The sequence below is a fragment of the Engystomops pustulosus genome, chromosome 2 (assembly GCF_040894005.1).
Source record: "Engystomops pustulosus chromosome 2, aEngPut4.maternal, whole genome shotgun sequence".
Lineage (NCBI taxonomy): Eukaryota > Metazoa > Chordata > Amphibia > Anura > Leptodactylidae > Engystomops > Engystomops pustulosus.
Genome location: NC_092412.1, coordinates 60,834,887 through 60,855,718, shown reverse-complemented (window position 1 = coordinate 60,855,718; position 20,832 = coordinate 60,834,887). Strand labels below are relative to the sequence as shown.

Sequence of the window (20,832 nt, the reverse complement as noted above, 5' to 3'; positions counted from 1 at the left end):
ACAAATAGATTCACTCATCTCTAGATAAGACGGAGGAAGAAATAATGGAAAAGAGAAAAAGTTATCGTTGGCTCCAATCTTGTATTGAAATGCGTTGGCCAGATAAATGAGACCATTGAGAGTGTAGCAGTCTAAAACCCCAAGGGCTCTACATTTTCTTAAGCTCTAAGTGACATGTAAACGCATTCGTGACTCTGCCTGTGCCAGAGGTGTTCTTCATACCCGGATGCTAATTGGCTCTGAATCTTTCTACTGTGTCTAGTAGTGCCAAGTGCAACTTGGATAATGTTAAGATCTCATGTCAGAGAAGGATACAAGCCTTCCACCTACTCAGCCCCCATCGTGTCACTACTAATTGGAATAAGCTGACCTGCTGTACCAGAGAAAACATTGATGAGATGGGGAAAGGCTTCTCTTCCACATTAGTCTTTTCTGGAGAAATCAAGCAAGCGGTTATCCACCACTGAGATTGCTGGAGGGGCCTAGCCAAATGTAATGTGATAATGAGTGTTCCTTTAGCATGGACATAAACATATGGGAACGCTCATTAGATTGGAATACTTGGATATGGTATGAATGGTATTAGGCTATCACTATGAGCTTTCATTTGTGGACACATTTTATCTGACTTAATTTACCTTGGCCTTGAAGCTTCTGATCTTAAGGTATCCATACACCTTCAGTAGCTGCGTGTTAAGAACTTACTTGACCATCGACCACTCCTTCTGATTTCTCCATATGCACATACACTTGGTTTGGCTGGGATGCAAGTCGGACACATGCTGGTATAGCCAAAATCAGTAACTTCTCTGTATGTAAGACTCTATAGCCTATATTTACTAAAAGTGATGCAAACTGCACTAAGTGTCTCACGAATGTGCATGGTGCGGCAGATAAATGAATACTGGTGCACGGGCTTCAATTATCTGGTGCACCCTGCACTGCTCTGGAAGGGTGCACCATCTTTTTGCACCTTTAACATACAGCGTGCACCACAATTTTGTTGAGTCGTTGTAATAAAATGAGTTGCAAACTTCGACTAAGCGCTAACACATCCCTTTAAGGGCACATTTTTTTCACATGTCTTCTGGGACATAGTGCAGCCACGACACAAAACTGGTGCAAACGCTATTTAAATAAACGTGCAAGCTCCAAAGACGTTCTTTCTAGTGCAAAGTCAGACACAAAACTGGCGCAGCAAGAATAATAGATCTGACCCTATCTGTTTTTAAAAACATAAGAAATCTAAAAACTTTCTGAGTATATTTTATGCATGTGGAAAATCTCTTATGTTTGATTAAAGGAAATAGCTAGTTACTTTATTGTATGAACATCTGATAACATGTCCACTGTTCCTGGCTGGCTTTTTGTTTTATCACAGTAATTTTGGGGGTTTGGGTTTTGCAGTACATAGAGGTTGTGCAGCATATAATACATGAAGCTGAGAAATCTTTGGTTTAGAAGTTCCAGAATATAAGTTCTTTCCAATATGAGTTTGAAGTTAAAGTGCAACTGTAAAGTAAAAAAACCTAAACTAACTCTGCACTAAACAAAAATAAGCAATTCTTTAATTTACTATAATTAGCTAACTGCAGCTGTTTAGCAGCAATAAGAGGTATTACCTTGCCCCCAGGCTCATCTACATTTGCCTTGCTTTTTTGGTTGCCATGGGAAACCATATAGTACAGCTAGAGACAAAAGGATGCCTGTTGGGAGGGGATGTAGGACCTGTAGTGATGTCACAAGCATGTGACTCTTCACGTTTCAGATTGTCCAATTTTACACATCCGGCCGTGCATTATTTAAAAGTCTTTAGTGTTCTGGCAAAAGACATTCATTGATGTCACAAGCATGTGACTCATCACATGCTTCAAAATGGCCAAATACAAACATGCTGTCCTGTTCTGGCATCAGTGCCCTGAGTTGATGTCACAACATGCATCAGGAATAGATGAATCTGAATCTAATGTTAAATATACCTGATATATCTCAGGCTAGGAATAAGCCAGCAGCATGATGCAGGTATCGTTGGAATTGTTATCAAAGACTAACTGCAGCTTTGCTAACACTATTTTTTGTCAGTAACTTAACAGTTATGCTGTAAAGGCTAATTAAACTTTGACAAGGAGAGGAGGCTAAAGTGAAACTCCTTAAGGTCCTATCAAGAGACTTTCTATATTATTACAAAAGACTGTTGACTCTTTAGGTATGAAGGGGAAGTTTTTTAGGCACAAATCTTAATGCAGGAAGAAAGGGAGTAAAAGTGTATTAAGCACTTTCCTTAACTGGTTCGTGTCCCGCTGCATGGAGAGGGCTCGCGGGCTGAGCCCTCTCCATAGCCGGTAAGTCTTTGCTGCATATTGCAGTAAAGGCTTACCGGTAACACCCATGATCGGTGCTTGCACCGATCGCGGGTGTTATTACAGCGATCGCTGCCGGCAGCCTCAAAAAGATGGCGGCACATGGGCGCCACCATCTTGCCTAGGATCATCGCTACCCATCACGTCATTGGGGAGCAGCGATCCGTCTCCATGGTAACCTGGGGTCTTCCGAAGACCCGAGGCTATTTCGTTTTAACCCCTTCATTACAATGTGCTGACAACACATTGTAATGAATGAGGAGGAAAATCCCCATATACTGCCACACTGTAGTATGGCAGTATATGATAGGATCGATCAGACAACCTAGGGTTAAAGTACCCTAGGGAGTCTGAAAAATAGTAAAAAGAAAAATAAAAAAAAGTTAAAAAAAAAATTATAATAAAAAAACCCTAAAATATCAAATCACCTCCCTTTCCCTAGAACTGACATAAATATAAATAAACAGTAAAAACCATAAACACATTAGGTATTGACGCGTCCAAAAATGCCCGATCTATCAAACTATTTTAACGGTTTTTCAATGCGTTTAACCCCATAGCGGAAAATAGCGCCCAAAGTCGAAAATGCCACTTTTTTGCCATTTTGAAAAATATTTAAAAAAATCTATAAAAAGTGATCAAAAGGTCGTACAGTCCTAAAAATTATATCATTGAAATTATTATCAAATGTCGCAAAAAATGACACCACCCACAGCTTCGTACAACAAAGTATAAAAAAGTTATTAGCGCCAGAAGATGGCAAAATAAAAAAAAAAAATTGTATAGGAGGTTTTGATTTTTGTAAATGTATGAAAACATTATAAAACCTATACAAATTTGGTATCCCTGTAATCGTACCAACCGAAAGAATAAAGTAGACCTGTCATTTGGGGCGCTCAGGGAAATCCGTAAAATCCAAGCCCACAAGAAAATGGTGCAAATGCGTTTATTCACCATTACCACTGCATTTTTCCCGCTTCCCAGTACATGGCATGGAATATTCAGTACCATCACTATGAAATGCAATTTGTTACGCAGAAAACAAGCCGTCACACAGCTCTTTACGTGTAAAAATAAAAAATTTATGAAGGTGGGGAGTGAAAAATGGAAATGAAAAAGCAGGAAAGGGCCCGGTCCTTAACCGGTTAAAGGGGTTGTCCGGGCGCCATGTAAACAAACATGGCCGCCGGAGCAGCGCTGGATTCAGCTTCCGGCCAGCCGTGGCTGGGCACGCCTATCCGTCCTTATACACAGCATTGTGTATGGGGGCCGGAAGGTTGTCGGGTCCGGCCGGAAGCTGAGTCCAGCGCTGCTCCGGCGGCCATGTTTGTTTACATGGCGCCCGGACCGGAGTGACAGCAGCGCTGGATACCGGAGGGCACCGGAAGGTAAGTAGGACTTTATTTTTTTTAAGCAGCCCTCTCCTGACCACTTTTAGTTTTTTTTCAAGAACTCTGACAACCCCTTTAAATAAAGTATATTACAAATTATAATATTATTTCATACACTTTTGATTTCTGTAACAAAAAATGAGAATACATGACTATATGAAAAATTATTAAATATATAATAATTAGAATATTGTGTTTCTTACATTCTTCTTGTCATGGGCATCATCATTCAGATGTTATGAAATATGTCATACAAGGCCATAATCACTTTCTTTTATGTAATGACAATGTTACTCTAGTAATGTGGCTCTTCTACCTCGCGTACTTTACTCCCAAGTTCCCTTTTCATCTGATGGGATCTCTAGTAAACACTCTTTAGAAGGTTTACTCATAGGACCAATAATTCCTCCCATTCCAGACAGATGTATACAACATTATAGGAGCAAGACTTTAGCTGATAGGAAAGAGTGCTGTGGCAGGAATGTTCTTAATGCATAGACATTATTTGGGTTAGGTCTGTTTTATCAAAATTTTTATCTTGTTTCATTTTGTAATATGTGAACTTTTTAACATGTCAGATGGATGGTATGGAATATGCAAATACATTTTCCAGTAAAGTTACCCTAGCATTTAAAGACAAGCTGTACTATGTTTGCTCTAAATAATAGTCTGGACAATCATTGTCTGGACCCCATCATGATATTTAGGACTTGAAAATACAGTGAGCAGGTACCCATTGACTTTCTATGTCATCAGCTATGGGCAGTTTATCTCCTTGTGTGAAAGGACCCTCATGGTTGATTATACAAGATGTATGACCTGTGGAATCTATGAACCATGATAGAAGGTAACAGTTCTATCCTTCCAGTTTATAAGGTTTTTGCTTTTCATCATAAACCCATGCTACAATTACATCTCAAGATTTATGGACATTTGGGTGTCTTTATGGCCAAGCTAAATATTCCCTGATGACTTAAGGTGGAGAGTGATGGCCGGCTGCATCCAGTTGATGCTTTATGCCGATAATTCATTACAAAATGATTGTTTATTGACTGTATCTTGTTAATAGTGCATTGTACAGTCAATAAATAATAATTTTGCAAGGAATTATCATCAAAATGTGTCAATTGGTTGCGGCTGGCAGCATCCTGGCCACTCCACAGCCGCACCGTGAATTGGCGAACCTTAGGAACATGGAACAGGAATCCCACAAAACATGTCTTTACTGCAATACTTTCAATTTATCAATTGTGCAGGTTAAGCTACACTTTGACAATATTCATATTTTCATTTCGGATTTTGGGGTGGTAATTGGACTGTTCAAATATAAAATCACAGACTCTTGAAGTTGATCAATGTATCTACAGTCCCACTGGGGTACCTTTATCAGGACTTGTAGACCAGTATGATAAATGGCCCCCAATGTGTTAAATCCAATTGCCCAGTAACATGTTACTTTATCAAAACCTATCCTATGAATATAGAAGACAACCCTGTAGATCTGGTCAATTGTATTTTTGTGATATGACTAAATATTTTGGCTGCTGCATTTTGGCTTGTGTACAAGATGGATGGCATGGCCTTTATGCTGCCCTTGGGCAATTACCTTGGTGATGAAAGAGGAGCTAATTGTCTTTGATCAGTGCGTAATGTGCAGAAAAATGCACTTATATACCCAGCTATATACATTGTGTTGACATCAGCTTCCTTTGTTTTTAACATAATGGTTCTCTACTGCACAGAGTCAGCATCTTTAAAGGCTATGCTCACTTTCTATAAGGATGTATGCAAGGATTTTGATATAAATGATGTTTACCAATTATAGCAGAAAATACAATTGGATCTGTAATTGGAGGGCATGAAATAAAATGTCACTGCCCTTACATTTTCCTATGTTCCCATGAGGCTTGGATGGAAGAACCTACTAGATTAGTGAGGTCAGAGGTTTTTTGCTGCCTTGGTGCCAGCAACAGAGTGTACAGAGCTAGGAGTATACAGCACTCTATACTGTGTAGTGGCTGTGAGGGGTAACTGCAGCTCAGATCCCATCCATGAGTACAGAATAGAACCTTAGGGTGAATGTAGCCCTTATAGGTTCCAGGGAAGAGACAACAGTAGGTGTCTTGTACATTTATTTGTAATGCAGTCACATTAGTCCAGCCAACCATTTTTACTGATCTTTCTATCCCACATTTTTGAACTTGAAACAATTTTACAGAAAACCTACCTTACAAAATATGGGAAGAAAGCAAACCAAAAATTCTGACCACTAGCCTTCTGTGTATCAGACCCATTGTGTAATATGCAGACAGCCCCTGTTCTGTATTGGAGGCTTCGTTCGCATTAGAAATTTAAAGGTATTCTCTATTATTATATTTTATTACCCCAGCAATCCGGCGTTGTCACTCCCACAGTCTTCCTAGCCTTTATAATGTTCATCATGTCCAGCCAAACAGTGCAAAGCTGGGGGAAGTTGTATGATGATGCCTTTCTCCCCTCTCCCATTGAGAACATATGCACGCTTGCTGAGCATGCATGTGTATTGGGGAATTGGGAGAAATACCAATAAGTACTTCAACAAGAACAGTGAGGAATCTAACAGTATTAGATAAACTGTATAATGGGTACATGGTGACAATTTGGTAGATTTCACCTTTAACTGTAAATGCTATTGCAACCTATGTTATAGTATTAAGAGACTCACATCCACGCCTGAACGCTGCCTGTTAGTTCAGTATGAAGCATTGCCGGGTGTTATAGAGTTTTCCTTGTAGACCACAAATTTTTTTCTAATTCCCAGCAAACTCCCATACTGCAGACTGATGCAAACACAAAATGACTTCCTCTGTACTCAGACTCCCATCTTACTAAGATCTCTTATAAGTCAGTGCGTTTACAGAAAATTGTCTCCATTCCGCAGTGAAGAGGGTAAAGTTCCTTGAAGGGCAAATCATTTTTAGAACACCTTAGAGAATAGGAACAAGTGAGTAGTTGAAGCTTAAGGAAAATAGATTTTTTTCATGGAAATACTGTGCTGTTATCTGATGCTCGTGAGTTTTCTGGAGTGGTGCGGGACTCATTATCTCTATTTTCCACTCTTTAATATCTGACACATTTATCAGATCTTCTTGTGCCTAGGGGTCCTGCAGGTCCAAACTGCAGAAAGTATTTGTGTATCGAAATCATTGTGTGAGGCCTGTGTCTTAGATGCAGATAGTATGGGAATAAAAAATATTGGTGTGTGTATCAAAGTGTCTATACAGTGCTTTAAATATTTTCTTAAAATTGCAGTGTGCCTATATTAATTAAATCATGGTCAACCTCATGAACTCCCGAAAAAAAATTGAGCTACAGTGGTACATTGTGGAATGCCTCCTTACATTCTTAGTTACATATGGAGTGAAATTCGCATAAAAGTTTTTTTTGGTGCGCTGTTCTGTTTAGCTTGGTTTGGGCCATAAAATTATTTTACAAATGATGATGCACCGACTGTGAGGTAAGATGAAGGCAGTCTTCTAATTGATGTCTATATTTAGGAGCTAACAATATATACCTATATACAGACTCTGAAGAACCAGTAGGGTACTACTGGGTCTTCACTAGGTATCCTGATTGGGATGCAGCCCAGTTGGTATCTTGAATTTTACATGCACTAAGTACTTTATACAGGCAGTCCCCGGGTTACATACAAGATAGGGACTGTAGGTTTGTTCTTAAGTTGAATTTGTATGTAAGTCGAAACTGTATATTTTATCATTGTAGTTCCCGACAATTTTTTTTTTTGCCCCAGTGACAATTGGAGTTTCAAATTTTTTTGCTGTAATAGGACCAAGAATTATCAATAAAGCTTCATTGCAGACAATTTTAAGCTGATTATTGCAATCTGGGACTATTTTAAAGCATCCAGAGAGCTTCACCAGAGGTCACAGTGGGCAGAGGGGTCCGTCTGTAACTATGGGTTGTCTGTAAGTCGGGTGTCCTTAAGTAGGGGACCGCCTGTATTTATGTTTCTCATATCTACATTGTTAAACGGGGCTTTCATATAGTTTGATCTCTGAAAGATGCATTGGGCACTTTTAATTAGTATTTTTCATGAAATTCTGTTATGGGATTTGTACTTTGCACTAAGCACTTTTTATTATTTACTGTGTGCATGACATATTGCATAATTTTCAGGATTAACATTAAGTATTTAAATAGGCATCAAGTATGTGGTAAACTGTTGGATTCAGTGCCACCTGGATTATTGTGTATTACACTGTAATATTATTGAATCGGTACGGGTGTTGAATCCTTTGTCCACCATTGATGGTTTTTATGTGTTTTTAAGTCATAATGATCACATATGTGTTATTTTGAACATTTAATAAAGTTTATAATATCTTGACAAATCTGTTGGTGATTTCCTTCTGATTTTGATACAGAGTCTGTATATAGGTATATATTGTTAGCTTCTTTGCAGGCTCAGTATCTGCATTTATTATCTGGATAGTTGGTATTGGAACTATCCACTCCTTCCCTGTTCTCAATGGCCCCTGGTATGGTGATACAGCACCATTAGTGTGAACCTCAATGTTAGGCTTAGTGAAATGTATAGGGTAGTTTGCAATGGGGCTGGGAATAGTAGCACATTATAATATGGGCGGTTTGGGTCGCTGCCAGTGGCCAAAAGCTTCTAGTGGTTCCATGCCCACTGAAACCACCCAGTTTTATACTGCCCTGTAGTAAGGGAGTGATTAATAGGGTCTGAGGTTATGGATAGGATAGGACGTTGGTTGGCTCTAAGAGAGATGACCCTTCCATTAAGTGTTGTGTGTAGTTGTGGTGGCCTATACCAGGCCCGGTGGGTTTTAGCTCACTTTTCTGTGGACCTCAACTAATCACACACCCTAATCATGGGTCAGCAATATATAAGATTTTATATGGTTTTAGGTCTTGGTAATTGAGATCATGGCATTGCTTATAAATATTATTTTCCCTGCTTGCGGGTCATTACAAACACAACGTGTCAACTTTCATTTCCTTGCTTCAATAATATCCCAATTGTCTTGGCCGCAGCCCGTAGTGAGGGCCGCCACTGGGTGCACTTCCTGCACGGGCTTTGTACTCGAGCTGCATGCAGTGTGTCTGGAATGTCTCCCTGTCTGCTGAGCAGGGAACAGAGTAAGGTGATAAGAGACGGATATTAAACAGACAGCAGTCCTGCCTCCTCCTCCATATACTATTTCAGGGAAGGATAGCCCTGTGTAGCTTCCCCCTCTCATTCACAGTGGATGTGGTCACCCAGACAAGCGAGGAGTAAATATAACTTCTGCTGCAGCAATCTGAACAGCATGTGGTTCCTTCATAAACCGCTTCCCCTGCTGGAAAGTTATGCTAAAGTAATTTTATATGTCTAATATACTTTGCTTATGTAAGAGGTTCAAGGTAATGAACACAAATAAATTATTGACGTACAAGTCCAGTCCAGCTGCATAAAAGCAAATTAAGTGTTTTAAGACCAAGGCTGTGAAGATACGGCTCTTGGCTACTGGCAAATTCTGCTGACAGCAAAAAAATATTTTTTGGATTACCTCTAGTAATAATCCTGTGCTGTAATAGTAACAATACAAATTAACCTCACCTTGCTTTAAGGAAATCTACCATCAAAACCAAGCATGATAAACCAAGGACCCTTACTTTTATTTCCAGGCTCTGTAACTTTGTTAATCTTATTATGGCTTTCTTCCTTCTAAAATCGACTGCTGAGGGCCATTACCAAATCCTGTAGTTGTAGCTTCATAGGCTATTACAGTATCTCCCCCTCGCCCCAGCTCCCTCTGCCTCCTGCTACAGTGGGAGGGGAAAGTGCTCTGCACAGTGTAACAGCCTGTTAATCTGCAGCATAGAGGGGCTTTGGTAACTCCCCCAGAGTCATTCTGCTTTATTAGAATAATTTTTAAAGTTCTATGAGTAAGTGTCCCTGGTTTATCCTGTTGTAAGATTTCCTTAATGATGGCCATATATGTTAGAAAGAAATAAAAGATGTAAATTAATGGATAAACTGGTCGTACACATTCAGTGATGTCAAGGACAAAGGATCTTTTAAGGAATGTTCTGAAAAGTTTCTTTTACAGAGCACTAATAGTTTCATAAGAAAATTGATTATAATAAAGGTGTGGTCACTTTAAATACATTTAACGGGTGTATAACGCAATAAATATTTCTTGTTACTTGGCTGAAAGGGAGTCTACCAGCAGTTTTGATAAAGCAGCAGCAGTCCTGAAGAGCTGTGTATCCATACCTTTGTGTAGTTAGTAGGGATTGGACTATGAAAAAGACATTTATATTCCAGTATTGTAGCTAGACTAGGTGCACTCTGGTGCACTGGTGTGTGATATCTCTGAACTCTAGCACAGCAGTACAGTGAAGAGACTTCACACACCAGTGCACCAGAGTGTTCTGAATCTAGCTACAATTCTGGATAGAAATGCATTTTTCATAGTCCAGCTGCTGCTAAAAACACACAAAGTTATGGTTACACTGGTGGGTGCCCAACACTGACTGGAGCTTTGTATGGTCAAACCTGCTGACAGATTCTCTGGAAGTGTTTGTCGGTAGCACAATTAAAGGAATTATCCCCTCAAGTTAGGCCCTATCCACAAGAGGGACCTATCACTGAGACCCCCACGGTTCATGATGACGGGGCAGATGTACCCTCGTCACACCCCTCGTGGCCGGAGCAGCCTGTCTTGCATGTGCGGGCTACCACATTCATCTCTATGGAGCTGACGGAGATTGCTGAGTGGCTGCTCTGGCCATCTCAGTGGTGCTCTGAGGGGTGCAATGGTGGCACATCATTTTATTCATCTGTCACCCCCATTTTAGTAATCTGTTGGGGTCCCATCACTGAGACCTTCACCATTTAGCAATTTAGTCCCTATCCTGGGGAAAACCCCTTTAAACATTTGCCCTGCTCTTCTCATCTGGTTATTGTCTTCAGCTTGGAAGCATTATATAATCTTTCAGTGCTAGTGCAGTACAGACAACAGCTATTACTTAGCTGCTCAATTCTGCAGCTTAACAGCAGAGTTGCCTAATACTTTGAGAAAATTATTATAACAATTACTGCACTAAAATAATTTTTCATCTGAAAATGAAGGCCACTGTTGAGAAGACAACCTTGACCTTACCTCCCAATGTTTACATCCTCATCCACAGATATATTGGTTGTGTGTAAAACACATTGGTTTTTATATGGATATAGGCATTTGATATAATTAAAATAAATCTGTCTTGCCCCTTTTTTACTCATTTAAAAGATATTATAATTCCCATCAATTCAGAAAACATCAAGCAGCTTTTTCGAGTAAGGAGTTAAACTAGTTTACTTCATCCCGAGTTGGAAGATGGAAATGGTTCTAGTTTTTTCTTTCTTCTCTGGAAGTTGCTTTTTTTCTTCTAATTCCATTTTGAAAGACTTTATGTGGCTCCCAAAGATTCAATTTATCATTTATTTTAATATTATTTCCGTTTTAGGCCTGTGCTATTAACATCTGTTTTTTTTAAAACTTGGCTTAGGCTATTTAGCCTATTGCCTTAAATATACTTCTTTCATTAAAGAGAACCCGTCATGCAAAATAACCCCCCTAAACTAAATATATTTTCAGAAACTGCCATTAGAGAGCATTGCCTCTATCCCTTTATTGTCCCTCTACATGCCTGTAAACCTAAGCAATGAGGTCCTAAAGCTGTATGCAAATAACCTGTGAAATGTCCAATGAAGCATTAGCATATTCAAGCTGTCCACTCTATTCATGAGTGGGAGGCACAGCCACACCCCCAGTGCATGACTGACAGCCTGTATAATGGTGTGAGGCTGTATAATGATGTGCTTCCTGGTGCTGGTGGTCACGCCCCCTGCAGCCTGTGTGTGCATGTGTGTGTGTATATAGGAGAGATACAGCAGCTCCAGGCAGCCATGTTACAGCAGAACATGTCAGATTCATGTGTAGCTGATGTCTGTGTCTCTCACCTGTATATTAGGAGGATGCAGCATTTACTATACATTACACACAGACATGAGCAGGGGGAGGAGAGGGGAGGGGTAACAGGGGTGACATCACTGCCTCTGACCATGTGACCAGCCTCATTTACATTATAAAAAATAGATGATTTTACAATGATTAATGTATGAAATAACTAGATAAAGGCTGGGATGGGATCCTTGTGAGCTGCTCCAACAGGTCGAGGTGACAGGACTAGTGACACAGACCTGATGACAGGTGTCCTTTAAAGGGGTTGTACGGCTGCAGACATTGTCCTCCACTTTCTAGATAACTTACAAACACTGACTACACCAATTCAATGTTATTAACGATTCTTGGGGGTTTTACAGATAATTAAATTGCAAATTAGAAGGTCAGCAGTGACAGGTACACATTCTGCAGCGCTGCCCGCACATGCGTGGTCCACACTCAGCGATCCGCGGCCACTTACAAACGCCAGACTCCTGTGTGCGCGCACATGTACCACACACAATGTACTGCTCGTACATGGCTGCATTACATATATGGAGCCACATTAAGCCAGGGGAACTTGCAGAGCGTGCGCGGCGGTTGGGCACAACATTAGCGCACAGCACAAGCAGCCAATGGCTGAAGTCCCCATGCGGAGTGCTGCGGCCATCTTGATTCATCGATCCTGGCATTCATAAATTAAAAAGGTAAACCATTGTAAAAATAAGGATTTCCACATGATTTAAGTGGAAAACATTGTATTGGCACGAGTAGGGGGGTGTATTTATCACACCCAGGACTTTTATTTTTGGTTTGGGGATCGTATAACCCTTTTAAGTGTTACTTTCCTATAGAAGTAGGAGATGGTTATAATGGATAACTACACAGGTATGCAGTATCAGTTCCTTCAACTATGTTTCGCCCGTGACTGGGTGTGACAGGCTTTCACCTGTACTTCCAGCATTCAATAGTCAAGCCCACCGCCATCATACACATCATTAGATGATACACTGTAATTTCCGCACAGCCCCTACAAACAATGGAAGCTCAACAGACTACACCAGGACCATATGCACCTACACCAAATGTGGTAACATGTAATTCCATATTCACTTATCTCCTGACTGGGGCAGAACTGTATTGTCGTCTCTCGTCACCTAATTTAGACATCTTTGACTATGTCGGGAGATGAAATCTAACAAGATGTCATAGTATGAGCAAAATATTGATGTAACTTTCTTAGCGGCATACACGGGAATACGCCTAATCAGCCAACATTTGAAGCGTCTGCCAAGGAGTCCTGAGGGGTAGTGGAAAAGTAATTCTCAGACTTAATCCCCTCTGGAGTCAAATGACACACGAATAAATCTCTCTCTGCCTTCCACATTGTTTTAACTCTTCTGCTTGTGCTTCTTCTGTCTTCGGTATTAATCCTTCCCTCGTTTTTTTCTGTTTACTTCTTTTCTTTTGTCCTTCACTGATGTCAAGGTCCATTTTGGAGAAAACATATAAAACTGTTCTAAACACACTTAACGTGCAACGCTGACCTTGATTGTTGAGTACCGTTTTAAGGGTTTTGTTTGCGAGAAAAGAAGCTTCTAAACAAGATTCCGTTCTCTCTGTCCACATCGTCCTCTTAGCTTTGATATTGGCTTTAAAGTGTTTGCTTTCACTTGATATCCCTAAATAAAGAGACACCTACGCTAACAAGTTCTATATATGGTCGTTTTTATTCACTGTGCCCTGTTCACAATGGCCAAGGTAGCCTTCACATACTCAAAGTCCTCTCCATATAACTTCTGTATATTGGGCCAGAGTGGTCCACCATAGCACCAAAGGATCTTCTTATGGCCCCAAGCTCTTGCAAATAATTGTGAGTCCAGTAGCTGCAACATTTACACTTGTAGCTTTTTCTTTTAGAATAATTTGTTAATATTATGGGTTATTAGATATTATTAATGATACAACTTACATAAACATACCCTGGTCCTTTAGCCTATGATGGTGGCCATGAGGTACATCAGTGTGACACTGGCCATAAAGTTTAGATCATTCATTGTACTCATAGCATCATATCATACTCCCCTTAAATTGGAAATCTTATAAAGTGAACCATCTACTACAACACAGCAGCTCACTGATTTGGCATCGCTCTAACACATCTCAAGTAACACCTCTGCCACAATTTTAGGATATTTAACTCATTTTAATCTTGGATGTTTGTCTTGTTATGCTCCTCTGACATCAAGAAGAAGTAGAGGCAATTACTCCAAGAAAATAATTGTGTGCACCAAGTATCATTGGAGAGGAAGAATATCATTGGTTCCTTAAAGAGGTCAATTAGGGAATTGTAAACAATATCTCTGCTCCTTTTTTAAGTCTATTCTCTGGTAATAATATTAGGTGCCATACTATATAATAAATTGTGTACTTACGATGATTAGTGTAAAAATTACATTGTAAATGATTTCACTTGGTAAGGAGTGGGGGGGGGTAATTTTTTTCTAAATTATTTTCAGATAATTCATGTAAAAATTTGATTCATTTATACTGATCAATGATCATATGTACAGTAAGCTATGGAAAGCTACTCTCACCAGGCTTCCAGCGAGGGTTCAGCATTATAGATCCGTAGGGTTTGTAGTTTTAGTAAAAATGGGGAAAAAAAAGAAAGAAAAGAATCAAACTTTTAAACTATGACGTAGGTCATGTCCTGAGAGAAGCCAATAAACCAGACAGAGCTGCCTGCTCTGCTTAATTCCATTAAACTGAAGTGAGACAAATAGCACTGACTATTAAGATTGATTGTCGATGGCAGCCAGCAGCATTAGGAGAAATTGAACTGAGCAAATTTAGAACATCGGTACAAGCCGGGGCATCTCGACTTCAAGGACGAGGACAGTCACTCTCAAATTTTCATACCGTTTATTAAGTGATAGCTTTGTAGAACTTTTGTTTGTGTCATCATACCCCAAATATCCAGGGAATTATAACAAGTCAAGGGTTAACTGGTGTCATATCAGTTCTTTATCTGGCATTTTGACACAAGGTTTATTGAACTTTTGTCATAGTTTAGTAGTAGTAAAAAGTGACAGAGGATATATATATATAGGCAATGTTTTTTTACTTCACATGTGCTTTTGACCCAAATCTCTGTTTGTTTACTCTTCCTTGGAATAACCTACAGTGTGTTTTTGCAACAATACAGACAGTCCCCGGCTTAAGGACACCCGACTTACAAACGACCCACAGTTACAGATAGACATCTCTGCCCACCGTGACCTCTGGTAAAGATCTCTGGGTCCTTTACTTTAGTACCAGGCAGCAGTGATTAGCTGTAAGCTGTCTGTAAGGAAGTTTTATTAATCCTTGTTCCTATGACAGCAAAATATTTTGAAAATCCAGTTGTCACTGGACCAGAAAAAAAATTTGTCTATAGTCACAATTATTAAATATACTAGTTCCGACTTACATACAAATTCAACTTATGAACAAACTGCCTGTATGTTCCATTTCCTTCCTGGCACCTGTTGATGGGAGGCCGGTGCTTCTTTTTGCATCGGGCATAGTCAATGGTATGTTCACATGGAACAGATTTGTTGTGTTGATGGAAAGGATATCTTCACAAGAAAAAGCTGAATTAGTCATTAGAGCTGTTCTAGTTTCTAAAGTCATTCGCATTTCATCAAAATTAAGGCCAGTTCACGTATGCGTTTCAGTCATTTGCATCAGTTATTGTGAGCTATAACCAGGAGTGCTTGAACATACAGAACATGTGCAAATCTTTCCAGCGACCACACAGAGATAAGTTTTACTTAGAAGACTTGTATCTGTTCAGTGTGTACAACCTATCTTGGTTTTGGCTCAAAATAACTGATGCAAATAACTGAAGGCCTAACAGAGATGTAAACTGGCCCTTAGATGAAAGTGTGCGCTTTCTACAGATTTAGCAGGTTTAGCAGCAATCTAATGTGTGTGCGGGCTCTTTGGCAGATATTAGGGGAGAAAAGGCGCAGGCAAAATGTTCAGCTGCTCCTTGGGGGTAAGAGTCTCCAATAGCGGTTCCCTCTACTCATTGTACATGCTCTGTGGTCTGAGCCGATCATGCATATGTATGTTGGAGTCTGGAGTCATTCTAATGTGTATCTGGGGACTTTAGACCCCTGTTGTATAGTTTATGACATATCATATTATTGTATGGTGAGATCAATACAGGGAACATAGAAACATGTCTTTCACTGGTTGTCACTGCTGGCGAGCCCGTGATTTTTATAAATGAACCTAACGATACGTTACAGAACGTTGCAGCCACTAAAGAGACCAAACTTGGTAAAGATTGTAATTTTTACTCTGGGAAGGTAGGATCACATTTTGAACATTTCAGACTGTTTTCCCCACTTCCAGGAATAGTTCAGCACATGCTTTTACATTTTCCCACTAAGTTTCTGGTGTTTAAAATAAAACGGATTCCTTTTTATAGCGATGATGGTACTTTAAATAGCAGGTGCTCATTCATAGCTGCCGCTCTATATATATCTGCTACAGTCTAGTGAAGTTTTGGTATTTAGTAAATGAGGTACAGTGGATGGGCTTGTATGACCTAATGAAAGCCTCAGTAGACACTAAGTGGATTATACTGTCAAAATGACTACAATTTTTAGAATCTTAAGTTGCCTTCTCTGTTATGCCCTGTTAGCTTATGTCCTGTTAGCTGCCGCTACAATGCCGACACGTTCAGACATGGACGTATGAACAAATAGAAAGTCCATGCTGCCCAAAGCCTAAACATTATATCCAGCCTCTGATGATGCATGAGCCGAAATTGGTCCATGCAGAAACGCGTCAGGCAGGGATTAGGCGTATATGGAACTGAGCTAGTGTAAATACTGCTCAGTCAACTATATCTGGCTAGGGCTGTGTATGCATGACATGACGATGTGATGAATGAATTGACCAATGTCTAAGTCACGCATTGACCCTATCTAACTTAGTCTCGTGCAACCCATATACAAAGCAGAACATTTTGAATACAATTATTATTTTTGTTCTGGTGGTTTTACACGAGAGCCTGAAACTTTGATTTAAGTTTGTTATTCGGGTGTTATTAGGCCCACTTTTTAATGTTTTTAATGGTATTAATAAAATTGATCTTAAAACGTTCTTCTTCATTCAGGCAGAAATAGCTGACTTACTTAACGGATGGAGAATTTTTTTTTTTTTTTTAATAAGGTTATGTTTTGACTAGGTATAAAGACATCTTTATTGAAAGTGTCAATTAGAGAACAATATTGTATCCAATGGAAGTCATTTAAGGTCAGTATACCCGATCTTCTAGATGCTAATGCCTTGGGCACACAAACATTTGCTACGCCCAGGCCGGGACCTGATCGTATCATACAGCCAGCTGGAGAAGGGAAGGGGGAAACTCTCATCAACCCTCCCCTCTCCATAGGGAGACATGTAGCTTTTCCTGCAAAAGATAGAGCATGCTCTATCTTTTTTCTGGTGATGGTATGGTACATTCACATACATGTGTGCTCACCATATCGTGCGGTACACAAAGTACTTCTATGGCAGAGATATGCTAGCTGCTATTCATACTGCTAGCATACGGCTGCCATATAAGTTTGCGTGCTCTATATTATTGTGATGGGCCGTAATCTACACCAACATTTGGTTTTAGCTCAAATCAGCAGTATTGACCAATTGTTTACAATCATACCATTTTGTAGGTACAACTAGGCCAATAAATAAGTATTACTATCATGGATAGCACATCACTAATATCCTACTCTAAATATAAAGGTGGCATGTAGTGATGTTTCACAGAGTGACTGGGGTCCACTGTACAAGGTTGGGGCAACAACTCTGCAGGGGACCAGTAGCATAGCTCCATTTAAGAGAATGGGGCACATTTACTAAGGGCCTTGCGCCGCACTTTTGTCGGACTGTGCATGTTCTTCTAGGCTAAAATGGCTTGTATTTAAGAAGTGTCTGCGCCGCTATTGTGTCGCTCGCAGCCCTTTTGTGGCGCAGCCTCCATGCAACACAAATTAGGGGGTGCGCCATCGGTCAGTCCAACTGATTCGGACGGAGCACCGTATTTAACTTGCAAATTGTGTACCACAAAAAAGATGGTGAACTCTGTTGGGCCAGTGCGGGGAAGCGACAGATTCAGCATTGCTTTGTAGGAGAAGACGGTGAAGAGCGAGGCATGCATGTATTACAGCCATACTTTGTTGACTACGTGAGAACTCATCTCAAAACTGGCAACATTCACTGGAATATCTTCTATGGTTATCTGGACTAAAGAGTCAGAAGTGTTTAGTATGTCCCCTGACACTCTCCTAAATCCTCAATTAACAGACACGAATTGGACAATGGAAAATCTTTCTTCCATGCCAATCAAATTGCCCAATAATAAAATAAAACATCATTAAAAGTAATAACGCTAAGTACAGATGATTACTGCAGGGGCCTTTAATTCCTTTAATTCTGAGGCTTATTCTTTTCATGTGTTTAGAACCTCTGTGATCATAATCCATTTAAAGGGAGTTTATTGATATTGTGAATATTGTGAATTACTTAGGTTCTAGATGATGTTTCTGTATCCAGTTTACCTTTGTATGTATATAAATTAGTTGAAAAAAAAAAAAATCCCGGTGAACATGATCCACTTAAAGGAGTCCTTCAAGACACCTCAAAAGTAAAAGCATCATTATGTAGGACAGTTGATTATAACCTATTTCTTCTTTCTGTGTTACCCCTCTCTCTCTGTCCTTCTACTATATACTTTATTCAGCCAGGCAGTCCAACTAAAATCACTACAATATTCATTTTCTCCTCAGTAGACCCTGAAGCCTCCTTATAACTCATGGATATGATTTGTGCAATGTTATTGACAATGTGTAATAAACATGTACATACTGTACGTGTCTCCAGAGCAGGGCTGCATAGACTATAACAGTGCTGGCACATTACTTCATGTCTTAAATCACATTTCTTCTTCGCTCTGTTGGGCCTCAGTCCTGTGTGGAACTTTCCTTTTTTTTTTCCTCGTCTAAAAGTAGATTGTTTATGTAATCCTAAAATCGAGCTTTCTGTCAGAGCCATTTCTAAACAGCGTGTAATGAAGGAGAAGCAGTCTCCATCAGGGAAGTCATGTAAAACATTGTACATTGCTGCATTACTGGAAGCTGACAGCAAATAGATCCTCGAGAAGTGAAAAATACATTACAACCTGTACATGCGAGTAAATACAGACCCACCATGAACGTGTCTTAGTAATATTTTACAAAGTCTTCGGCAAGTGTCTGCACCATCAGCCATTAACCAATATAAATGCTGGATAATACTGGATAATGACTCATTTGATAGACAATTTGAATATAACTTTATGCTCCTGGGCCCAAGTCCAAAATCAGTTACTCTGTTCTTCAATGATCACGTGGAATTATAGCCACAATGGAAATTTACACAACAGAAATAGACATTAGAAGTAGAAATTTGAATTTTGAGTTCCCGTAGATGTTGTTATGTGAATCGCAAAGAGTGAAAACCCCTACAAATCTGAAAATAAATCTGCCAGAGTGGTTATGAAAATCCGCAGCATGCTCATATTCTCATAAACCCCAGGTACAACCTCTAGGTATATCTGCGAGTTGTATACATTTTCTGGGAACAGGCCTGGTCAAGATCACATTCTAAACTTGGTGTCTAAAGGAGGTACATAAAGATACAATAGTACCTTGTGGGTGTTGAAAGGTTTATTGCATCTTCACCCTCCAGTTGGACATTATATCAAGCTTAGTCTAGGTGCAAGCAACCTTATATGGGATCTATATTTTATGGATCACCAGTGTGCTGCCCATAGTACTGTAGAAACTCCTTGTTTCATCATAAAGTTAGGTACTGGTACTGTTCACAACCACTGCACTTCTACATGTGGTGGCCCATTTTGGTAGGCCAGCCATGACACCTTCGGGGACATGCAATCTGTTTCTACAACAGCTAGTAGCCTCTTTGAGGCTAGAGTACAAACAAAAATAAACATAATCATAAACATAATCGTAAACATGGTAGGTATGCTTTCATCTAAAAATGCCTGATCATGATTAAGATGTTAGTGGTCCAAACGCATTGATTATAAGCATTGCTGTTTGGATACTTGTTATGGAATAAAGAATAGCGTTTTAAGATCTGAAGACGTCTTGTGTTAGGGATTTTCCCAAAAATGCCGGATCTACCAAGATATAAAAATAATTATGCCCATGGCGGATGCCATAATGGGAAAAAAATGTCCAGAATCAGTAGTTTTTTAGCTACTTTGAAATCTTACCAAAAACTTGCGACAAATTATACCGTACACACCATGGAAATATAGAGAAAAGTGTCGGAAAACTGTCCCAAATTACAGGCCAGTTGTCATTTCGACCTTATAGTGAAAACAGTAGAAATTCAAAAATGGAGAAACTATGTTTTTTGGTTAATTGTACCATATTTGGAATTTATTTCAACTTCCCATTACATTGTACAGAATAGTAAATGGTGACAAACAGCTTTGTAAACAAAGAATGAAAAAGTTATGACATTTGGAAGGGAGGGTTAAAAAATGGATTAGGGCTATGGTATAAAGGGGGTTAAACTCTTACAGAGAAGCCTATGGGAGGAGCACAAAAAAATTAAAACCACTCCTAAACCATGCAGCATTTTGATCAAAATAAATCTCAAAATGCAATTAAAAACCACAAGTTTAAAGATTTTGTCTGTATTGTATTTAAAATGAAGTGTAAATGGACACTGTCAAAAATAAATTTGGAAACATGTTAAAATTATGAAACTGAAGGAAAAATTGTTTTTATAGCTCACAACAACTAATCACAGTGCTGCTTTCTAATCTTATAATGCTCAATGACAGTGCAAAAAGTACAGTTTTTTGTTTAGATATATATGTATACAGCTCTTCCTGTATGTGACAGCACCTTAATGGCCCAAAAGACAATAGAAGTTTAAAGAGACCCTCCCATTGAAATTTTCTCAATCAAAATACATAAAGTTAATTTTATGGGGATATGAGGGAAACAA

General features: G+C 39.4%; 1 protein-coding gene across 4 annotated transcripts in view; it reads left to right on the top strand.

The window, feature by feature from the left end:
• ARHGEF25 (Rho guanine nucleotide exchange factor 25) overlaps positions 1-20,832 on the top strand; it is a 189,784-nt gene that overhangs the window by 94,955 nt on the left and 73,997 nt on the right. The gene's annotated exons all lie outside the window — the stretch shown is intronic.